We start from the raw sequence: 20592 nt of genomic DNA on the forward strand, positions 1-20592 counted from the left end.
TTGCTTAAATTGCATGAAATTGAATGTAACAAAAAACATGTAACTTTCTAAAGTAAAACAGCAGAATTATGCTATGTGTTTTTATGTTTTGCTGTAAAATAGAAATACATTGCATACTCTGAGATGTGTACTGTACCCGAAGTTGTAAAAATTCGGAACTATATGTACAGATTAATCAGTTCCATCTGCTGCTAGCTTTGGCCTTCCTGACTCGGCCCCATTCTTCATATCTGACATGTATCACTTTCTGGTAACAACTTTGGAATGCTACTACCTATCCTTGTGATTATAAGATTGCTTTTTCCATGACACATTGCAGTTTGTTAGTAGTAAATTTAAGTTGATATGTTTTGCCTTTATGAAAAAAATTTAAACTGACCAACAATTTGAAAAAGTAATCAATTTTCATTTCTCTTAAGACAGATCATAATAACACACACAATAGTTAATAAATAAAATTGACCATATGTGTACACTAAGTTGGTATAATTATGAAACCTTTTTTTTAGGATATTAGAAGACTTAAAGTTTAGCAGTAGAGATGAGCGTTGTTCTACTCGAACTGTTCGCCAATCTCAAATTCGAGCTGTTTTGGGCGGTGTTCGAGCCGTTCGGCGAACACGAACAATTTGATAAAAATTCGGCTGTTCGAGGTTATGTTCGATAACTGTTCGTGCACCAAAATCATAACTGGATTTTTTCTCAGTAATGATGAAAATTAATGTTAATACGCAGTTTGAGTGTACAGCGGGGTGGGGGGAGGGGCAGGGGATGGATCTCTGCAGGAACAATGAAGATCTCCATTTTTTTTTCTCTTTCCCGCATTTGCAGTGGGGAGGTGCAATCTGTCAGCCTATCAGCAGCGCACACACGGAGCGAAGTGCGTTTTTTCACACAAGCAAGGGCATGTGTCATTGGCAGTGTATGTCACATGTCCTTGCCCTATAAGACCAAACCATTTTCCCCGTCGCCACCATTTTCTCACTGCTGCAGCTGCGTGTTAGACGGCACCGCTGTTGCTGTGTGCGCTATACCTTGTTAATTTCAAGCCAATTTTCGCACAAATATACAGATAGCTTGGGAGTAGGGAATAGTTGTGATTGCAGTCCTTTTAAGGACTAGGTTACAGCATTTCCTAGGACTTTTATCAGGGAGGTCTGTGCTCTTAAATAGATAGGTTGTGGGAGTAAAGACTAATTGTAATTGGAGTCCTTTTCAGGACTAGGTTACATCAGTTCCTATCAGTTTTTGCCAGGCAGGTCTGTGCCAGTGCTGTGCAAGCTTTTTTCACAGCATTTGGCTGAATCTAGCAAAGCTAATCCTTTTTGGCCTATTGCAGAGTGTGTTAGTCAGTGGAGTAGCCTATCTGTGTTGCAAGATATACCACCTGTGTATAGAATACCAATTTTTTTACTGCACCTAGTGAAGTAAAATCTTTTGGGCATAGCATCATTCTATTAGTCCATCTATACTGACCTCCATCAGGTTGCAAATTAAAACTAATTTTTATCTGCATCTACAGTACCTCTGAAAAAATATTTGGGCTTCTAGCTGTGTGTGGGACTTGTTGTATTAGTCCATCTATACTGACCTCCATCAGGTTGCAAACTGAATATATTTTTTTCTGCATCTACCTCTGAAAAAATATTGGGCTTCTAGCTGTGTGTGGGACTTGTTGTATTAGTCCATCTATACTGACCTCCATCACGTTGCAAACTGAATATATTTTTTTCTGCATCTACCTCTGAAAAAATATTGGGCTTCTAGTTGTGTGTGGGTCTTGTTCTATTAATCCATCTATACAGACCTCCATCAGGTTGCAAACTGAATATAATTTTTTTCTGCATCTACCTCTGAAAAAATATTTGGCCTTGTAGCAGTGTGTCGGACTTTCTCTATTAGTCCATCTATACTGACCTCCATCAGGTTGCAAACTGAATATATTTTTTTCTGCATCTAACCCAGCCAATAGTTTTGGCCTAATACCACAGTTTGGCCACTCAGCTCTGCTCGGTTACCATCCATTGTTTTTTTGTGCAAACAACTCCAGAGTTGTGAATTAGTTAACCACCAAAATGAGTGGAAAAAGGCCTGCTGCTGGTGGAAAGGGGAATAGGCGTGTTGGGAAGGGGAAAAAAGGTTGTGTCCGTGGGGTAGGTGTTAAAGCAACAGTAACATCTGCAGAAGAAAGACCTTCTTCCAGCCAAACTAAAATGTCTACTTCTTTTAGCGGACAATGTGATAAGATCCCTTTCTTACGGCCACGCCAATCGCTACAAATTCCAGATGAGGCACAAAAACAGCAGGTGCTTCAACGGATATCAAGTGCTCCTTTAAGTGGGCTCTCCTCCACATCAACTTCAACATCACAAATACTCCAGTCCTCAAAGGTGTCACCCAAATCGCACTTGCTTCCTCACAGCTCCCAAATCTCCAGCTGCCCGTCTGAGTATGAGGTAGAACAGATGGTTGAGTCTGCAGAGCTGTTTACTCATACTATAGCCTGGGAATCAGAGGTCGACTCCAGCGCTTCTGTGAATCCAGACGAGGAAATGATCTGCACTGATGCCCAGAATCTTTATGAGTCGGATCCAGGACCAGACGCAGAAGGTTCTGACCATAATGTAGACCCTCATTCCCAAACTGTAACTCCTGTTGGTGGAGACAATGAGGAAGACGATGATAAGGCTCAAATACCTGATTGGAGCGACAACTTTAGTTTTTTGTCAGGGCAGGAACAGGTTGGCTCTGAGGACGACGGGTGTGATAACACACAGGGTGATGATGATGAGGTTGGAGATCCCACTTACTGTCAACCCACAGTCAGCCAAGAGATGAGGTCAGCAGAGGAGGTGGAGGAAGATGCTAGTGACGACGAGGTCAGGTTGCGCCTTCCTGGACAGAGACGTAGTACTGGAAGCACGTCAACAACTGCATCCTCAAACACAACTCTGCCTCTCACCACAAGTCGTGGTGGCTCTTCAGGTCGCATGGGTGCTAAGCCTTGCATAGCCTGGGCATTTTTTCAGATCGATAAAGATGACCCAACTCGTGTTATCTGTAACATTTGTCAGCAAAAGCTAAGTAGAGGCCAAAAAATACATAGTTTGAGTACTTCATGCATGAACCGGCACATGGACATGAAGCATAAGTTGCAGTGGGAAGCTCAGTGTGCTACAATGCGGCCTAGCCGGCCGGGCCAACCGCCGTCTGCCATATCTTGTGCATCCGCGGCCTCTTCATCCTCTGTGACTGGGGGGACAGCAGTCACACCTGTTTTGGGGTGCAGACCTGCCACCTCTTTACCCGCAACAGCCAGCGTGATTGGCAGGTCATCATTTTCTTTGGAGGTGGTAACAGCAGCTGGTGTTGAGCGCTGTCCGACATCGATAGCACCACCTTTGGATCAAGGCAACCTAACATGTCCGCCTACATCTTCCTCACAGACCGGCAGTTTGCCGGGGACACCCTTATCAACCCCGTCTAAGCACAATAGCCAGCCCTCGGTCCCTCAGATGTGGACAAGTAAAAGACCATTTCCTCCTAGCCATGAGAAAGCTAAGAGGTTGAATTTCACCATCTGCAAGCTCTTGGCTACAGAAATGCTGCCTTTCCGCCTGGTGGACACAGAGGATTTTCGAGACCTTATGTCCGTCGCAGTGCCCCAGTACCAGATGCCCAGTCGGCACTACTTCTCAAAGAAAGGTGTGCCTGCGCTCCACCAGCATGTCGCACACAACATCACCGCTTCTTTGAGAAACTCTGTGTGTGACAGGGTGCATTTCACCACAGACACTTGGACGAGTAGGCATGGACAGGGGCGTTACATGTCGCTGACTGGGCACTGGGTAACTATGGTGACAGCAGGACAAGGGGCTGCTGTCCAAGTCTTGCCGTCCCCACGAGTTGTGCGTCAATCCTCTTTATGTCAAAGTTCCTCCACTGCTTCTGCCTCCTCAACCTCCTCTCGGTCTTCCACCTGCACCCAAAGCCTGTCTGGTCATGCCACAAGCTTTCTAACTGCGCAGAAGGGATCCTGCACACCTCCTTACTATGCTGGCAGTAGGGCTCAACGTCATCAGGCGGTTTTTACATTGAAATGTCTGGGAAATGTGAGTCACACAGTTGAGGAGTTGTGGTCAGCTCTGGAGAACCAATTTCATAAATGGTTGTCTCCACTGGACCTGAAACCAGGGAAGGTCGTGTGCGACAATGCTGCAAACCTGGGTGCGGCCCTTCGCCGGGGCAATGTCACACACGTGCCTTGTATGGCTCACGTGTTGAACCTGGTTGTCCAGCAATTTTTAGTCCACTATCCCAGACTAGATGGCCTTCTGCAGAGGGCACGGTCGCTGTTTGGTCACTTCCGCCGTTCGCATCCCGCAGCTCAGCGACTTACATCTCTACAGAAGTCGTTGGGCCTGCCACTTCACCGGCTAAAATGCGATGTGCCTACCCGGTGGAATTCAACTCTGCACATGTTGCAGCGACTGTGGCAGCACCCACAAGCCCTGGTGCAATACGTTCTGACGTATAGCCTGGGCCAACGAGATTCAGAGGTGGGGCAAATCACGCTGGAGGAGTGGTCTCAGATCAGGGACCTATGCACCCTTCTGCACAGTTTTGAAATGGCGACGAAGATGTTTAGTGCTGACGATGCCATTATCAGCATGACTATTCCGGTGATTTACATGCTGGAGCACATGTTAAACAGAATTTGGAGTCAGGTGGTGGCACAAGAGGAGGTGGAGGAAGTAGAGGAGGAGGAGTTGTATGCGGAAGGGCTAACATCTGCAAGGTCCAGACGGTCGGCAGCACCAAGGCGGCAGGCATGTGAGGGTGGGGGAGATGGTTTTACCAGGCGCATGGTAGCAGCCAAACTAGTGAAGAAGGTGCAGGAGCCCAGGAAGAAGTGGAGGATGAACTGATGGAAGACTCATCAGATGAGGGAGACCTTGATCACATTTCTGTTGTGTGAGGTTGGGGGGAGAGGACAGAGGAAGGAAGCATGATTGTTACCTCTCCACCAACACAACAGGGACTTGGTGCTCCTGGATGCGCAACACACATGAGTGCCTTCTTGCTGCACTACCTGCAACATGACCCTCGAATTGTGAGAATTAGAAATAATCCTGACTACTGGGTTGCCACACTGTTAGATCCCCGGTACAAAAGTAAATTTGCAGAAATTATTCCTGCCATAGAAAGGGATGCACGCATGCAGGAGTATCAGCAGAGACTGTTGCAGAATCTTACATGTGCTTTTCCACAAAATACCAGTGGTGCACGTAGTGAATCTCACAGTTCCAACTTGCCAACCGTGGGACCGTCAAGTGTTCAGCACTCAAACCGTAACAGAACCACAGTATCTGCTGGTAACATCAATTTTGCGGAATCATTTCACCACTTTTTTAGCCCATCCTTTGCAAGGCCACAGGAGACAAGAAGTCTGACACATAGTCAACGCCTAGAGACGATGGTACAGGAGTATCTCCAAGTAAACATTGAAGCCACGACTGTGTCACTGGACCCTTGCTCTTTTTGGGCTTCCAATCTGGATAAATGGCCGGAGCTAGCCACTTACGCCTTGGAGATCTTGTCATGCCCCGCAGCCAGCGTTCTGTCTGAACGTGTGTTCAGCGCTGCTGGTGGTGTGCTGACAGATAAGCGCACGCGGCTCTCCACTGATAATGTAGACAGACTCACGTTCATAAAGATGAACAAATCATGGATCCGAAACGACTTTTCTACCCCTGTGTCATCCTGGGGAGAGTAAAAGCTTGATGATTGGTTAAAATCACCCTACCAACCGTTTTAAGCTTTCAAATTACTAATCATGTTTATCTGTATCTTGACTGGAAAATAATTTGGGCTTTGTAGCAGTGTGCAGCACTGATCCTATTAGGCCATCTATAATAAGCTCCACCACATTTAAAATTAAAAATAATTTTTAGCTGCATCTAGCCCGGAAAATAATTTTGGGGCTCCGAGATGCGCAAGACACATAAGTGCCTTCTTGCTGCACTACCTGCAGCATGACCCTCATATTGTCAGAATTCGAAGTAATCATGACTACTGGGTTGCCACACTCTTAGATCCCCCAAACTTTTCGATCAACCTTTTCATTTTAATAAAGACCAAAAAAATGGTCATTTTTGAAATTATAAGCATTAGCAGGTTGTTAGAAACTGAAATCAAACAGTTTTCAACTCAAAACTTTATTCTAGGTGATGTTACATTTTCACATAGGACCCCTTGTTCGAAAGGAGCTTCTGAACTCTCTCGTCCATTGAATTTGTCAGGTTTTGGATGGTTTCTGCTTCAATTGTTTTGCATGAGGACAGAATACCCTCCCAGAGCTGTTGCTTAGTTGTGAACTGCCTCCCGCCATCATAGACACTCCTTTTAATGATGCTCCAAAGGTTCTGAATGGGGTAGAGGTCAGGGGAGCATGGGGGTCACGCCATAAGTTTGTCCCCTTTTATGCCCATATCAGCCAGAGATGCAGATGTTTTATGTGCAGCATGAGATGGTGCATTATCATGCAGAAAAATGATCTTGCTGTGAAATACACGGTTCTTCTTCTTGAACCATGGCAGGAAGTGCTGTTTGAGAAAATCCACATACATTATGGAGTTCATCTTTAGCGCCTTCAGGGATCCTAAAGGGGCCGACAATCTCTCTCCCCATGATTCCAGCCCAAAACATTACTCCACCTCCTCCTTGTTGGCACTGTAGCCGTGTTTACGTGGGGTGTCTATCAACCAGCCATCCTCCACTCCATCCATCTGGACCATCGAGCGCTGCACGGCACTCATCCGTGAACAAAACAGTTTTGAAATCAGTCTTCATGTAATGTTTGGCCCACTGGAGCCGTTTCTGCTTGTGTGAAGTGGATAGAGGAGGTCGACAGGATGGCGTTTGCACAGCTGCAAACCTCTGAAGGACCCTGCATCTTGTTGTTCGGGGGACGTTGGAGGCACAAGCAGCTTCAAAAACTTGTCTGCTGCTATGGCAAGGCTTTTTTGCCGCTGCTCTTTCAACCTGACGTAATTGCCTGTAGGAAAGAGTCCTCAATTTGCCCTTATCAGCACGCACACGTGTGTACTGTGAATCAGCTACATACTTCTTGATTGCCAAGACACTTCATCCTGATCATCGCACAATGTTGATTGTAGTCATGCCTTGACCTAAACACTCCACAATTTGTTGCTTCTCAGCAGCCGACACATCCTTTTTCTTTCCCATTTTGGCAGAAAATGTAGGCTGCTGAAAAATGTGAGAGAGCCTTCTTAAGTAGTCTTGCCTTTCATTGGACACACCTGACAAACTAATTAGCACTGGTGTCTGCAATTGCTTACAGTGATATAAAGAGCCCTGACACACATCACCATCAATGAGTTTAACTGACAAACAAACAAATTCTTCCCTTATCACTCCTAAACACTTTTTGCATAATAATTTGGAACACAGTGTACATGTGCTTTTCCACAAAACACCAGTGGTTCACGTAGTGAATCTTACAGTTCTAACTTGCCAACCGTGGTCTGTATGGAGTTGTTCAATAAAGGGCCCAAAATTAAGATAACATAGATGGGAGAGGTCTCTATGAATAGGAATTCCTAAGTATTTGATACCCTGTGAGGGCCAGGCAAAGGGAAAGTTGGACTGGATGGAATCCTATATGGATTTGGGGAGGGAGACATCGAGGGCCTCAGACTTCGCTGCATTGATTTTAAAATTTGACCATGTAACAAAGTGATCTATTTCAGCCATAACAGCATGGATGGATATATGTGATTGAGTGATATATACTAGGACATCATCAGCAAATAGAGAGCACTTGTACTCGGTGCCTCCCACCTCAATCCACCTAATATTGAGGTTATGGCGAATTGATGAGAGCAGGTGCTCCGTCACTAGGATGTATAAGAGAGGGGACAGAGAACATCCCTGCCTTGTCCCATTGGTGATTGTGAAAGGTGATGAAAATGTTCTGACGCGCCCCCTGGGCCTTGGGACACCCGGAGCCGGACCCTTTTTGGTGGATGCTGGTGGTTGTAGTCTCCGTGGCGGCAACCCGGTTCCGTGGCTCAGGGCGGTCAAACCAGTGGCGGAACTATTTATGTGGTTTTGATGTTTAAATGTCCGACTACGCCACCCGTGGATTGCGGTCAGAGTGAACCGCCGCTCCAGGGCAGACCGCTGAGGCTGGTGTTGTGGGTGCAGCAGAGCGTAGCATAACTCCCCACGGGAGGAGTATAGCCTCAGGGCAGTGTATGCGGAGGATGGGGGTGATGGTGCAGGGCAGCAGCAGTAATGACACGGAGTCAGTGATGCAGTCCAGGGCCTTTACTCACAGTTCTTATTATCCAGACCACGTCTGCAGGTAACGGCTGCCCACGTCGTACTGTGCTCACCAGGTGAGGGGCTCAGACAACTCCCAGATAACTTTGGAGCGCTTCACAGGACCCCCTTTGTGTGTCCTTTGTCTGGCCTTTCTTACCAACCCTTCTGTCCGGCTGCCTCGGGCCTCCTCTTGGTAAACTTGGCGCCAGTTTCCCTGACCCTATGTGGTGCCTTCCTAGCGGGTGTAGCGAGGGGCTGCGCCACATAAAATGTCACAGCCTCCTGTTTCTAGCTGAGGGTCGTTTCCTGCCTCCACTAGTTTCGGGGACCGGTCTCCCCCTTTGGCTTGACCCCTCCACGCAGGTGGATTCTGGCGTGCGGTGGCGACTCGCCCGTCCGCACCCCTGAGGTCCCTTCGTTCCTCGTTCCTGGAGCCTTCTCCGCTTCTCTTCCTTCCTTCTCCCTCTTCCAGGCCTTGGCCTCTGTTACTAGGCCCGCCTCCGGAGCAGAGCTCATGCAGAGCCCCTGCTCCCTGCCACTTCTGCTCAGACTTCTCTGCACTGAACTAAGATGGTGCCCACCTTTTATACTCCCTTCTCAATGCACCCAGGAACTGCTTCCTCCCTGCTCCTGCACTACAGGGTTCCCCTTCCTCAGTGTTCCCTCCCCCCACTCCAGCCAGGGACAGGGACTGTCGTGCCCATCTCAGGGGCATATTGGTCGCCCTGCCCCACGGCAATGTGGTGTAATGCATGCAGGTGTCGGGTCCTGATCCACACTACATCCTTACCTGAGAGTGAGATATCACACCTCTGGGTGAGGTGCAATACCTCTGTAGCAACCGAGCCCTCAGGGTGCTACAGTTCCATTTATCTTCAGCCTAGATGACGTATTGCGATACAGGGCCGTGATTTTGGCTATAAAAGGGTCCCCTAGACCCCTACCCCAAGCTTTTTAAGAGAATCATATATGGCGTGCCAGGAGACTCTATGGAATGCTTTCTCAGCATCCAACGAGAGTATCTAATTACAAATTTTTAACTGCATCTAGCCCAGGAAATGCTTTGTGCCTAGTAGCAGGGTCTGCTAGTCAGCGGATTATCCCGGCTGTTAAGCAAGCTACACCACCTGTAGTTTGGACACTTCATTTTTTCAAAGGAAATGCTTCAGGACCACGGGATACTCAGTGAAGAGCATCAGGAGGCACCCCAAGGCATAGGGGCTGGGACTGGCAGTAGGATGCCTTGCGGTGGACAGCCGAGCTCGATCCTTATAAAAGCTTTTTAACTGCAGCAGCTTTAGTGGACGCTACTGGAGCTGGAATTACGCGGCTGCTGGCATGAGACTTGCCCTCCAATAGATCCTTGTAAATGGATTTAAAGTGTATTCATTCAAATTAGAGAGACAATTTAAATTAAAAGCTTAGAGCTGCCTCCACCACAGGGGGGCTCGCTCGACCCACCAGCGGACAGGCACCAGTATTGGGAGAGGGGGGCTGGCCGTCAGGGTCCACCGCGGCTCTGGCACAAACCCGGCGACACGGAGGTGGCACGGGCAGGAACGGACTGGCCGTGTCGGCTTCTCACTTTTTGGATTTTAGAAGGGCATGACATGCCTATATCTGTGTCTCCCCCTCCTTTTACTCCTCCACCTCTTTTCTTTTCGCATGACTATATGTACTTGTCACTTTTCCATGTGTTAGTTATGTCTTCTGAGCAGTTTGTCAGCTTCTGGACACCTTTGAAGGTGTTTTCTATGTGTTTCTATGTGTTTTTGTTTGCCTGCCATTGGTTTTAACGGTGTTCGAAGGTGTTCGACGAACAGTTCGACGAACAGTTCGGCGAACACACGGGTGTTCGACGAACCGAACCGAACTCGAACACTACGGGGGTGGCTCAACAGTATTTAGCAGTACTTTTTAAATATTTTCAAAGAAATTTCTAAAACAGAATTTGATGTGCCAATTCAGTTTTTAAATGGCTTTGAGGAAAATGTCTAAAAATGCTGCTAAACTTTAAGCTTTCTAATATCCTAAAAAAATAAATAAAAGTTGTTTAATAATTATGCCAATATAGTATATTTATGTAGTGTAGATAGTGACCTGGAGAAAAGTAATGAAATTGTGGGTGGGTGAGGAGAGGGGTTAGAACAGTTAACAGGGTTGTCCCGTATTCTGATTAAAGCCTACAGATACACTATGTGACTACAGCTTTTGAATCCTGAAAGCTGTCAATTCACTTGCATTGAGAAAAGCCAAGCATGTCTAGTTAGAATGTGGCCAGAAGTATGCAAGTTGCATATGTGCAATTTGTATTAAAAGGGTTGTCCGGTCTTCTAATAAATGTCTGCAATCATTCTCTGTGACTTCAGACTTCTTAATCATGACAACATAAGTATCGCACACTGTCAGGTTTCTGAATTCTGCAGTCACAGAGAATGAGTGCAGATGTTCATCAGAAGACCGGACAACCCCATTTAATATAAAGTGAAGGAATAGAGATCACATGAAATACATAAAGTGGATATATACTTTTGCCAGAATCCTCACTAACGAGAAGGTGGAATTGCAATTAATATTGTTAGAAGAAAATTCTAATATTGTGGGGATAACAAGCATGACTGGTTGACAAAGATGACTGGACCGTTACTTTACATGGCTATACAAATAAGCGAGGGGGGAGGGTTCACTAAAACTCATCCAGCATGATGATTTATGTGAGGCCAATGGAAATGTAGAGTCCCTATGGGTGGAGAAAAGAGGAGGAAGAATGATGAAATATTCATAGGCGATTATTATAAGTTCCAACTATAATGAATCACAGTCTAGATGAAGATAGAAAGTACATATAAATCAAGATTTGATCTCTGAAACAAAATTTTGCCATATAAAAAATTACTTTTATTATTGTTATTTAAAAAGACTAATAAAGAAAGTTGAATCTATATAAAATTAACTACTACTTACATACATTCACCAGAGAATGAGGCTATTGGGGCTATGGATGTAATCTAAGCAGGATACCCTATCGTATCCCTGATAGATCCTGCCTTGCCACCGAGGTTGGCACCCTAGATTGCATATGTGGAGTCTCGCTCAACGTTGGCTGGCCCTAATGTCCCCTAACAGGCCCTATTCACCTTAAACTACCTTGGACTAATCCACTTATTAATGATTCCAAATCCCTTCAGAAAATATAGTATAGATCCCTCAAACAGCTAAATCATGCCCTTTTTAGTGAGTGGCAAAAAGCAAAAATATCATTGTGTTAAAAGAATGATGCATCATGTTGGGTAGATAAGAACACTAGGATACTTAGGTAGATATTTACATGATCTATACAAATAATATTGGCCAATAAAACAAAAGGGCTAGTCCATGGTTAATGTCCCAGTCAATAGTCCATAGTGTCTGAGTGATTATAAGTAATGTAGTGACTAGTGTTGAGCCACCCCCGTAGTGTTCGAGTTCGGTTCGGTTCGTCGAACACCCGTGTGTTCGCCGAACTGTTCGTCGAACTGTTCGTCGAACACCTTCGAACACCGTTAAAACCAATGGCAGACAAACAAAAACACATAGAAACACATAGAAAACACCTTCAAAGGTGTCCAAAAGCTGACAAACTGCTCAGAAGACACAACTAACACATGGAAAAGTGACAAGTACATATAGTCATGAGAAAAGAAAAGAGGTGGAGGAGTAAAAGGAGGGGGAGACACAGATATAGGCATGTCATGCCCTTCTAAAATCCAAAAAGTGAGAAGCCGACACGTTCAGTCCGCTCCTGCCCGTGCCACCTCCGTGTCGCCGGGTTTGTGCCAGAGCCGCGGTGAACCCTGACGGCCAGCCCCCCTCTCCCAATACTGGTGCCTGTCCGCTGGTGGGTCGAGCGAGCCCCCCTGTGGTGGAGGCAGCTCTAAGTTTTTTAATTTAAATTGTCTCTCTAATTTGAATGAATACACTTTAAATCCATTTACAAGGATCTATTGGAGGGCAAGTCTCATGCCAGCAGCCGCGTAATTCCAGCTCCAGTAGCGTCCACTAAAGCTGCTGCAGTTAAAAAGCTTTTATAAGGATCGAGCTCGGCTGTCCACCGCAAGGCATCCTACTGCCAGTCCCAGCCCCTATGCCTTGGGGTGCCTCCTGATGCTCTTCACTGAGTATCCCGTGGTCCCGAAGCATTTCCTTTGAAAAAATTAAGTGTCCAAACTACAGGTGGTGTAGCTTGCTTAACAGCTGGGATAATCCGCTGACTAGCAGACACTGCTACTAGGCACAAAGTATTTCCTGGGCTAGCTGCAGTTAAAAATTTATAAGTAGATACTCTCGTTGGATGCTGAGAAAGCATTCCATAGAGTCTCCTGGCACGCCATATATGATTCTCTTAAAAAGCTTGGGGTAGGGGTCTAGGGGACCCTTTTATAGCCAAAATCACGGCCCTGTATCACAATACGTCACCTAGGCTGAAGATAAATGGAACTGTAGCACCCTGAGGGCTCGGTTGCTACAGACGTATTGCACCTCACCCAGAGGTGTGATATCTCACTCTCAGGTAAGGATGGAGTGTGGATCAGGACCCGACACCTGCATGCATTACACCACATTGCCGTGGGGCAGGGCGACCAATATGCCCCTGAGATGGGCACGACAGTCCCTGTCCCTGGCTGGAGTGGGGGGAGGGAACACTGAGGAAGGGGAACCCTGTAGTGCAGGAGCAGGGAGGAAGCAGTTCCTGGGTGCATTGAGAAGGGAGTATAAAAGGTGGGCACCATCTTAGTTCAGTGCTGAGAAGTCTGAGCAGAAGTGGCAGGGAGCAGGGGCTCTGCATGAGCTCTGCTCCGGAGGCGGGCCTAGTAACAGAGGCCCAGGCCTGCAAGAGGGAGAAGGAAGGAAGAGGAGCGGAGAAGGCTCCAGGAACGAGGAATGAAGGGATCCCAGGGGTGCGGACGGGCGAGTCGCCACCGCACGCCCGAATCCACCTTGGTGGAGGGGTCAGGCCAAAGGGGGAGACCGGTCCCCGAACAAGTGGAGGCAGGAAACGACCCTCAGCTAGAAACCGGAGGCTCTGACATTTTATGTGGCGCAGCCCCTCGCTACACCCGCTAGGAAGGCACCACATAGGGTCAGGGAAACTGGCGCCAAGATTACCAAGAGGAGGCCCGAGGCAGCCGGACAGAAGTGTTGGTAAGAAAGGCCAGACAAAGGACACACAAAGGGGGTCCTGTGAAGCACTCCAAAGTTATCTGGGAGTTGTCTGAGCCCCTCACCTGGTGAGCACAGTACGACGTGGGCAGCTGTTACCTGCAGACGTGGTCTGGATAATAAGAACTGTGAGTAAAGGCCCTGAACTGCATCACTGACTCAGTGTCGTTACTGCTGCTGCCCTGCACCATCACCCCCATCCTCCGCATACACTGCCCTGAGGCTATACTCCTCCCGTGGGGAGTTATGCTATGCTCTGCTGCACCCACAACACCAGCCTCAGCGGTCTGCCCTGCAGCGACGGTTCACTCTGACCGCAATCCACGGGTGACGTAGTGGGACATTTAAACATCAAAACCACATAAATAGTTTCGCCACTGGTTTGACCACCCTGAGCCACGGAACCGGGTCGCCGCCACGAAGACTACAACCACCAGCATCCACCAAAAAGGGTCCGGCTCCGGGTGTCCCAAGGCCCAGGGTGTGCGTCAGAACATTTTCATCACCTTTCACAATCACCAATGGGACAAGGCAGGGATGTCCTCTGTCCCCTCTCTTATACATCCTAGTGACGGAGCACCTGCTCTCATCAATTCGCCATAACCCCAATATTAGGTGGATTGAGGTGGGAGGCACCGAGTACAAGTGCTCTCTATTTGCTGATGATGTCCTAGTATATATCACTCAATCACATATATCCATCCATGCTGTTTTGGCTGAAATAGATCACTTTGTTACATGGTCAAATTTTAAAATCAATGCAGCGAAGTCTGAGGCCCTCGATGTCTCCCTCCCCAAATCCATATAGGATTCCATCCAGTCCAACTTTCCCTTTGCCTGGCCCTCACAGGGTATCAAATACTTAGGAATTCCTATTCATAGAGACCTCTCCCATCTATGTTATCTTAATTTTGGGCCCTTTATTGAACAACTCCATACAGACCACGGTTGGCAAGTTAGAACTGTAAGATTCACTACGTGAACCACTGGTGTTTTGTGGAAAAGCACATGTACACTGCGTTCCAAATTATTATGCAAAAAGTGTTTAGGAGTGATAAGGGAAGAATTTGTTTGTTTGTCAGTTAAACTCATTGATGGCGATGTGTGTCAGGGCTCTTTATATCACTGTAAGCAATTGCAGACACCTGTGCTAATTAGTTTGGCAGCTGTGTCCAATGAAAGGCAAGACTACTTAAGAAGGCTGTCTCACATTATTAAGCAGCCTACATTTTCTGCCAAAATGGGAAAGAAAAAGGATGTGTCGGCTGCTGAGAAGCAACAAATTGTGGAGTGTTTAGGTCAAGGCATGACTACAATCAACATTGTGCGATGATCAGGATGAAGTGTCTTGGCAATCAAGAAGTATGTAGCTGATTCACAGTACACACGTGTGCGTGCTGATAAGGGCAAATTGAGGACTCTTTCCTACAGGCAATTACGTCAGGTTAAAAGAGCAGCGGCAAAAAAGCCTTGTCATAGCAGCAGACATGTTTTTGAAGCTGCTTGTGCCTCCAATGTCCCCCGAACAACAAGATGAAGGGTCCTTCAGAGGTTTGCAGCTGTGCATACGCCATCCTGTCGACCTCCTCTATCCACTTCACACAAGCAGAAACGGCTCCAGTGGGCCAAACATTACATGAAGACTGATTTCAAAACTGTTTTGTTCACGGATGAGTGCCGTGCAGCACTCGATGGTCCAGATGGATGGAGTGGAGGATGGCTGGTTGATGGACACCCCACGCAAACACGGCTACAGTGCCAACAAGGAGGAGGTGGAGTAATGTTTTGGGCTGGAATCATGGGGAGAGAGATTGTCGGCCCCTTTAGGATCCCTGAAGGCGCTAAAGATGAACTCCATAATGTATGTGGATTTTCTCAAACAGCACTTCCTGCCATGGTTCAAGAAGAAGAACCGTGTATTTCACAGCAAGATCATTTTTCTGCATGATAATGCACCATCTCATGCTGCACATAAAACATCTGCATCTCTGGCTGATATGGGCATAAAAGGGGACAAACTTATGGTGTGACCCCCATGCTCCCCTGACCTCTACCCCATTCAGAACCTTTGGAGCATCATTAAAAGGAGTGTCTATGATGGCGGGAGGCAGTTCACATCTAAGCAACAGCTCTGGGAGGGTATTCTGTCCTCATGCAAAACAATTGAAGCAGAAACCATCCAAAACCTGACAAATTCAAAGGACGAGAGAGTTCAGAATCTCCTTTCGAACAAGGGGTCCTATGTGAAAATGTAACATCACCTAGAATAAAGTTTTGAGTTGAAAACTGTTTGATTTCAGTTTCTAACAACCTGCTAATGCTTATAATTTCAAAAATGACCATTTTTTTGGTCTTTATTAAAATGAAAAGGTTGATCGAAAAGTTTGGGGGATCTAAGAGTGAGGCAACCCAGTAGTCATGATTACTTCGAATTCTGACAATATGAGGGTCATGCTGCAGGTAGTGCAGCAAGAAGGCACTTATGTGTCTTGCGCATCTCGGAGCCCCAAAATTATTTTCCGGGCTAGATGCAGCTAAAAATTATTATTAATTTTAAATCTGGTGAAGCTTTAGTATAGATGGCCTAATAGGATCAGTGCTGCACACTGCTACAAAGCCCAAATTATTTTCCAGTCAAGATACAGATAAACATGATTAGTAATTTTAAATCTGGTGGAGCTTATTATAGATGGCCTAATAGAATCAGTGCTGCACACTGCTACAAAGCCCAAATTATTTTCCAGCCAAGATACAGATAAACATGATTAGTAATTTGAAAGCTTAAAACGGTTGGTAGGGTGATTTTAACCAATCATCAAGCTTTTACTCTCCCCAGGATGACACAGGGGTAGAAAAGTCGTTTTGGATCCATGATTTGTTCATCTTTATGAACGTGAGTCTGTCTACATTATCAGTGGAGAGCCGCGTGCGCTTATCTGTCAGCACACCACCAGCAGCGCTGAACACACGTTCAGACAGAACGCTGGCTGCGGGGCATGACAAGATCTCCAAGGCGTAAGTGGCTAGCTCCGGCCATTTATCCAGATTGGAAGCCCAAAAAGAGCAAGGGTCCAGTGACACAGTCGTGGCTTCAATGTTTTCTTGGAGATACTCCTGTACCATCGTCTCTAGGCGTTGACTATGTGTCAGACTTCTTGTCTCCTGTGGCCTTGCAAAGGATGGGCTAAAAAAGTGGTGAAATGATTCCGCAAAATTGATGTTACCAGCAGATACTGTGGTTCTGTTACGGTATGAGTGCTGAACACTTGACGGTCCCACGGTTGGCAAGTTGGAACTGTGAGATTCACTACGTGCACCACTGGTATTTTGTGGAAAAGCACATGTAAGATTCTGCAACAGTCTCTGCTGATACTCCTGCATGCGTGCATCCCTTTCTATGGCAGGAATAATTTCTGCAAAATTACTTTTGTACCGGGGATCTAATAGTGTGGCAACCCAGTAGTCAGGATTATTTCTAATTCTCACAATTCGAGGGTCATGTTGCAGGTAGTGCAGCAAGAAGGCACTCATGTGTGTTGCGCATCCAGGAGCACCAAGTCCCTGTTGTGTTGGTGGCGAGGTAACAATCATGCTTCCTTCCTCTGTCCTCTCCCCCCAACCTCGCACAACAGAAATGTGATCAAGGTCTCCCTCATCTGATGAGTCTTCCATCAGTTCGTCCTCCACTTCTTCCTGGGCTCCTGCACCTTCCTCACTAGTTTGGCTGCTACCATGCGCCCTGGTAAAACCATCTCCCCCACCCTCACATGCCTGCCGCCTTGGTGCTGCCGACCGTCTGGACCTTGCAGATGTTAGCCCTTCCACATACAACTCCTCCTCCTCTACTTCCTCCACCTCCTCTTGTGCCACCACCTGACTCCGAATTCTGTTTAACATGTGCTCCAGCATGTAAATCAGCGGAATAGTCATGCTGATAATGGCATCGTCAGCACTAAACATCTTCGTCGCCATTTCAAAACTGTGCAGAAGGGTGCATAGGTCCCTGATCTGAGACCACTACTCCAGCGTTATTTGCCCCACCTCTGAATCTCGTTGGCCCAGGCTATACGTCAGAACTTATTGCACCAGGGCTTGTCGGTGCTGCCACAGACGCTGCAACATGTGCAGAGTTGAATTCCACCGGGTAGGCACATCGCATTTTAGCCGGTGAAGTGGCAGGCCCAACGACTTCTGTAGAGATGTAAGTCGCTGAGCTGCGGGATGCGAACGGCGGAAGTGAGCACACAGCGACCGTGCCCTCTGCAGAAGGCCATCTAGTCTGGGATAGTGGGCTAAAAATTGCTGGACAACCAGGTTCAACACGTGAGCCATACAAGGCACGTGTGTGACATTACCCCGGCGAAGGGCCGCACCCAGGTTTGCAGCATTGTCACACACGGCCTTCCCTGGTTTCAGGTCCAGTGGAGACAACCATTCATGAAATTGGTTCTCCAGAGCTGACCACAACTCCTCAGCTGTGTGACTCACATTTCCCAGACATTTCAATGTAAAAACCGCCTGATGACGTTGAGCCCTACTGCCAGCATAGTAAGGAGGTGTGCAGGATCCCTTCTGCGCAGTTAGAAAGCTTGTGGCATGACCAGACAGGCTTTGGGTGCAGGTGGATGACCGAGAGGAGGTTGAGGAGGCAGAAGCAGTGGAGGAACTTTGACATAAAGAGGACTGATGCACAACTCGTGGGGACGGCAAGACTTGGACAGCAGCCCCTTGTCCTGCTGTCACCATAGTTACCCAGTGCCCAGTCAGCGACATGTAACGCCCCTGTCCATGCCTACTCGTCCAAGTGTCTGTGGTGAAATGCACCCTGTCACACACAGAGTTTCTCAAAGAAGCGGTGATGTTGTGTGCGACATGCTGGTGGAGCGCAGGCACACCTTTCTTTGAGAAGTAGTGCCGACTGGGCATCTGGTACTGGGGCACTGCGACGGACATAAGGTCTCGAAAATCCTCTGTGTCCACCAGGCGGAAAGGCAGCATTTCTGTAGCCAAGAGCTTGCAGATGGTGAAATTCAACCTCTTAGCTTTCTCATGGCTAGGAGGAAATGGTCTTTTACTTGTCCACATCTGAGGGACCGAGGGCTGGCTATTGTGCTTAGACGGGGCTGATAAGGGTGTCCCCGGCAAACTACCGGTCTGTGAGGAAGATGCAGGCGGACATGTTAGGTTGCCTTGATCCAAAGGTGGTGCTATCGATGTCGGACAGCGCTCAACACCAGCTGGTGTTACCACCTCCAAAGAAAATGATGACCTGCCAATCACGCTGGCTGTTGCGGGTAAAGAGGTGGCAGGTCTGTGCCCCAAAACAGGTGTGACTGCTGTCCCCCCAGTCACAGAGGATGAAGAGGCCGCGGATGCACAAGATATGGCAGACGGTGGTTGGCCCGGCCGGCTAGGCCGCATTGTAGCACACTGAGCTTCCCACTGCAACTTATGCTTCATGTCCATGTGCCGGTTCATGCATGAAGTACTCAAACTATGTATTTTTTGGCCTCTACTTAGCTTTTGCTGACAAATGTTACAGATAACACGAGTTGGGTCATCTTTATCGATCTGAAAAAATGCCCAGGCTATGCAAGGCTTAGCACCCATGCGACCTGAAGAGCCACCACGACTTGTGGTGAGAGGCAGAGTTGTGTTTGAGGATGCAGTTGTTGACGTGCTTCCAGTACTACGTCTCTGTCCAGGAAGGCGCAACCTGACCTCGTCGTCACTAGCATCTTCCTCCACCTCCTCTGCTGACCTCATCTCTTGGCTGACTGTGGGTTGACAGTAAGTGGGATCTCCAACCTCATCATCATCACCCTGTGCGTTATCACACCCGTCGTCCTCAGAGCCAACCTGTTCCAGCCCTGACAAAAAACTAAAGTTGTCGCTCCAATCAGGTATTTGAGTCTTATCATCGTCTTCCTCATTATCTCCACCAACAGGAGTTACAGTTTGGGAATGAGGGTCTACATTATGGTCAGAACCTTCTGCGTCTGGTCCTGGATCCGACTCATAAAGATTCTGGGCATCAGTGCAGATCATTTCCTCGTCTGGATTCACAGAAGCGCTGTAGTCGACCTCTGATTCCCAGGCTATAGTATGAGTAAACAGCTCTGCAGACTCAACCATCTGTTCTACCTCATACTCATACGGGCAGCTGGAGATTTGGGAGCTGTGAGGAAGCAAGTGTGATTGGGGTGACACCTTTGAGGACTGGAGTATTTGTGATGTTGAAGTTGATGTGGAGGAGAGCCCACTTAAAGGAGCACTTGATATCCGTTGAAGCACCTGCTGTTTTTGTGCCTCATCTGGAATTTGTAGCGATTGGCGTGGCCGTAAGAAAGGGATCTTATCACATTGTCCGCTAAAAGAAGTAGACATTTTAGTTTGGCTGGAAGATGGTCTTTCTTCTGTAGATGTTACTGTTGCTTTAACACCTACCCCACGGACACAACCTTTTTTCCCCTTCCCAACACGCCTATTCCCCTTTCCACCAGCAGCAGGCCTTTTTCCACTCATTTTGGTGGTTAACTAATTCACAACTCTGGAGTTGTTTGCACAAAAAAACAATGGATGGGAACCGAGCAGAGCTGAGTGGCCAAACTGTGGTATTAGGCCAAAACTATTGGCTGGGTTAGATGCAGAAAAAAATTATATTCAGTTTGCAACCTTATGGAGGTCAGTATAGATGGACTAATACAACAAGTCCCACACACAGCTAGAAGCCCAATATTTTTTCAGAGGTAGATGCAGAAAAAAATATATTCAATTTGCAACCTGATGGAGGTCTGTATAGATGGATTAATAGAACAAGTCCCATACTCAGCTAGAAGCCCAATATTTTTTCAGAGGTAGATGCAGAAAAAAATATATTCAGTTTGCAACCTGATGGAGGTCTGTATAGATGGATTAATAGAACAAGTCCCACACACAGCTAGAAGCCCAATATTTTTTCAGAGGTAGATGAAGAAAAAAATATATGCAGTTTGCAACCTGATGGAGGTCAGCATAGATGGACTAGTACAACAAGTCCCACAC

This window comes from Phyllobates terribilis, unplaced genomic scaffold (genome assembly GCF_046119375.1).
Source record: "Phyllobates terribilis strain yellow unplaced genomic scaffold, ASM4611937v1 Scaffold_5__5_contigs__length_657084704, whole genome shotgun sequence".
In the NCBI taxonomy this organism is placed as follows: domain Eukaryota; kingdom Metazoa; phylum Chordata; class Amphibia; order Anura; family Dendrobatidae; genus Phyllobates; species Phyllobates terribilis.